We start from the raw sequence: 4,615 nt of genomic DNA on the forward strand, positions 1-4,615 counted from the left end.
ATTTCCATTCTCTCCTGTCTCTTCAGAGCCGCACCTATACAAAGAATGAGGATCTCTTCTGCTCCTTCGTCACTCCTTTCGGACCCATTTATTAAAGAATTTAACAGAGACCCAGTACTTTACACTAAAGTAACACTTTAGCGATACTGAAGAGATATAAAACTATATTCTATAATGTGACTGGAGACTCTAGATTTTCGCCAGTGGTAACTTGTGGAATAGACACCGGCTGGAACGTTAGGTTTAACCAATCAGCATTCAGGATTAGACCCACCCGTTTTACAAAAAAACATATACACAAAGTCAGATCTTGTAGGAGAAACCGAAACTTGAGGTAAACTGGACAAAATGGACAACATGGCCGCCAATGGGACCGGCGACTACCCAGTGTACCCCACCGGCTTCCCCTACAACTCCAGCCTAGACTATGAGGACTACGACCAGGAACCTGACGCTAGCAAGATCATCATCCCCTCCATCTACGCCCTGGTCTGCTGCGTGGGTCTAACAGGCAACACCATGGTTATCTATGTTATCCTTAGTACGCCAAGATGAAAACTTCGCCACCAATATTTATATATTGAATCTGGCAATTGCAGATGAACTGTTTATGTTGAGTGTGCCGTTTCTGGCGACATCGGGCTGTCGTCATTGGCCATTTGGCTCGCTCATGTGCCGTCTGGTGTTGAGCGTGGGCGGGCATCAACATGTTTACGTCCATCTTCTGTCTGACGGTGTTGACGTGGATCGATACGGGCGTGGTTCACCCTATCAAGGCTGCCCGCTACCGCCGACCGACTGTGGCCAACCGGTCACGTCTGCGTGTGGGGCCTCTCGCTCCTCGTCATCCTCCCCATCATCATATTCGCCCGACACGGTCCCGGCGCAGGACGGCGGTGTGGACTGCAACTTCTGTGGCCCGAGGCAGCATGGTCGGAGCGTTTGTGGTCTACACCTTCCTGCTAGGCTTCCTGCTTCCTGTAGGTGCAATCTGCCTCTGCTACTGCCTGATGGTGGCGCGCATCGGGCGGTCGGGCTCAAAGCCGGTTGGCTGCGCGGCGCTCGGAGAAAAAAGATCACGCGGATGGTGTTGTGTGTGGTGACGGTTTTTGTGCTCTGCTGGATGCCCTTTCTATCGTCCAGCTGGTTGCGTGTTCCACCACCCCCCAACCCCATGGTCACCCAGCTCTTCGTCGTCCTGAGTTACGCAACAGCGGCGCCAACCCCATCCTCTACGGCTTTGGTCAGATAACTTGCCGGTCGTTCAGAGGATCGTGTGTTTCCGTTGGTTGGAGTCTGGGCTGGACGGTGAACAGGTGGACTACCGTGCTGTAGCACTGAAGAGACAGGCCACCAATGGACAAAAAGACTTCCCTAAAGAATGCCTGGCATCTGAGCGGTGTTCCGGAATGGGACATATACCTCACGCACTACTACACTGTGACTGGGACCAGGTGTTGTGGATGAAAAAAAACAACGCCACACTGAGAGAGATGGGGAAGCAACGAATGACAAAGAATAAAACCACACATGAACAATGAGGGAGGCCAGTAGTTGATGAGAGGACACATTTCTTTAAAATGAAAATAGATGTTCACTCACTATATGCTGTGACCATTATACAAGCATTATTTAAGCAATAAGGCATAAAGGGGTGTGGTATGTGACCAATATACCATGGCTGAGGGCTGTTCTTATGCATGACGCATCGCGAGTGCCTAGACACAGCCCTTAGCCGTGTTATATTGCCATATACCACAAACCCCAGTGCCGTATTGCTATTATAAACTGGTTACCAGCGTAATTAGAGAAGTAAAAATTAATGTTTTGTCATACCCGTGGTATACCACGGCTATCTGCCAATCAGCATTCAGGGCTCGAACCACCCAGTTTATAATTAACTTTATACCACAGCATTGTTGAATACTCGTTTCTGATTGGCTAAAAGGGCAATTTAGAATGGGCATTGAACCAGAATACAGGACACCTAATCATGAGCAGTAGAAAGCACTGCACATAATACAAAGTTACAGAAAGCTAAACCAACAACCACAGAAACCGATTAGTGGATACATTGCAAATTGTCCAACAAGAACTTAGCTAGCTAGCATTGTTTGTTTTTGCAGAGACATCTGATTACCTAACATGGTGAGTGATGGGATGAACATACATTTCTCGGTCCTTTAATGTTGCCGTCGATGTCATTAGTGGCGCTATGCTGTCAAATCCTCCCACATGTTTCTAGTTTGACCAGCTGTTTTCGCAACTGATATGAATTGGTCGTCATATTGCAGGTTTGCTAGCAACAAACTATTTAGCTAGCTTCTGGCCACAGTGCCCTGACGAGAAGGCAAACCTTTCTATGCCAGGCAAAATCGCACATGATCAGCTCATTGTTATGGATGTATCCAAATGAATGTCAGTAGAAACCATCTTAAACAAATGCAAATGCAGCTACTTTTTGGTTATTCTGGCTGCAGAGGTTGGCGTGACTGTGTTAGCGTAGTTGGCTAGCTAGAAAGCAGGATAAGAAAGTTCAAACAGCATGGAGCGAATAAAAAGAAACGACGGGTCTTATCCATAGATATAGAACAAAAATAATGAACAACAGCGATAGAACTACGACCAGATTTAGTGGAAAGATGAGAAAGTATGAATTCACTTATCAAATGAAAATATCAAGATCGTTATTTATATCAGTAAATGTGTGCTTTAATATTGTTTGTTGAAAACTGTAGAATAAGTGGGACAAACGCCTCCGTTCTGTACATTACCTCGGCTCCCCTCGTCTCGCTAATCATCCATTATTTCCAAGGTAATGTAAAAAAAACTTTGGTGTTTATCCCTACGCATAGCACAGAGAATGTACGCACAAAATGGAGATGTTAGATGTCAGTGTGTTGGTTGACTAAAAGCACAGTCAGGTGATGACTTCTCTTATTGAGGGTGCAGTTATGACAAGTTCAGGATTTTGACTTTGCATTGGTCTTTTACCTGGAGTTTCCGTACATACAGTTGAAGTCTGAAGTTTCATACACTTAGGTTGGAGTCATTAAAACTCATTTTCCAACCACTCCACAAATTTCTTGTTAACAAACTATAGTTTTGGCGTCGGTTAGAACATCTACTTTGTGCATGACACAAGTAGATTTTTCCTACAATTGTTTACAGACAGATTATTTCACTTATAATTCACTGTATCACAATTCCAGTGGGTCAGAACTTTACATACACTAAGTTGACTCTGCTTTAAACAGCTTGGAAAATTCCAGAAAATTATGTCATGGCTTTAGAAGCTTCTGATAGGCTAATTGACATAATTTGAGTCAATTGGAAGTGTACCTGTGGATGTATTTCAAGGCCTACCTTCAAACTCAGTGCTTCTTTGGCTTGACATCATGGGAAAATCAAAGAAATCAGCCAAGACCTCAGAAAAAATGTGTGAGACCTCCACAAGTCTGGTTCATCCTTGGGAGCAATTCCCAAATGCCTGAAGGTACCACATTCATCTGTACAAACAATCGTACGCAAGTGTAAACACCATGGGACCATGCAGCCATCATACCACTCAGGAAGAAGACACATTCTGTCTCCCGAGATGAATGCTGCGTTAGTGCGAAAGTGCAAATCAATCCCAGAACAACAGCAAAGGACTTGTGAAGATGCTGGAGGAAACAGGTAGAAAAAGGGACTATATCCACAGTAAAACGGTCCTATATCGACATAAACTGAAAGGCCGCTCAGCAAGGAAGAAGCCACTGCTCCAAAACCGCCATAAAAAGCCAGACTACGGTTTGCAACTGCACAGGGACAAAGATCGTACTTTTTGGAGAAATGTCCTCTGGTCTGATAAAACGAAAATAGAACTGTTTGGCATAGACCATCGTTATGTTTGGAGGAAAAAGGGTGCCTTGCAGCCGAAGAACACCATCCCAACCGTGAAGCACGGGGGTGGCAGCATCATCGTGGGGTGCTTTGCTGCAGGAGGGACTGGTGCACTTCACAAAATAGATGGCATCATGAGGAAGGAAAATTATGTGGATATATGAAGCAACATATATAATAATATATAATATGCCATTTAGCAGGCGCTTTTATCCAGCGACTTACAGTCATGCGTGCATACATTTTTGTGTATGGTGGTCCTGGGATCGAACCCACTACCTTGGCGTTACAAGCGCCGTGCTCACCAGATGGACAATGACCACAAGCATACTTCCAAAGTTGTGGCAAAATGGCTTAAGGACAACAAAGTCAAGGTATTGGGGTGGCCATCACAAAGCCCTGACCTCAATCCTACAGAAAATTAGTGGGCAGAACTGAAAAAGCGTGTGCGACCAAGGAGGCATGCAATCTGACTCAGTTACACCAGCTCTGTCCAGGAGAATGGGCCAAAATTCACCCAACTTAGTGTGGGAAGCTTGTGGAAGGCTACCCGAAACGTTTGACCCAAGTTAAACAATTTAAAGCAATGCTCCAAATACTAATTGAGTGTATGTAAACATCTGACCCACTGGGAATGTGATGAAATAAATAAAAGCTGAAATAAATAATTCTCTCTACAATTATTCTGACATTTCACATTCTTAAAATAAAGTGGTGATCCTAACTGACC

At 44.7% G+C, this 4,615-nt stretch overlaps 1 pseudogene; it reads left to right on the forward strand.

Moving 5' to 3' along the window:
* Positions 1–348: 348 nt before the first annotated feature.
* Positions 349–1,444, forward strand: LOC123491359 (annotated as a pseudogene).
* Positions 1,445–4,615: the final 3,171 nt, after the last annotated feature.

Source organism: Coregonus clupeaformis, chromosome 8, assembly GCF_020615455.1.
Source record: "Coregonus clupeaformis isolate EN_2021a chromosome 8, ASM2061545v1, whole genome shotgun sequence".
Lineage (NCBI taxonomy): Eukaryota > Metazoa > Chordata > Actinopteri > Salmoniformes > Salmonidae > Coregonus > Coregonus clupeaformis.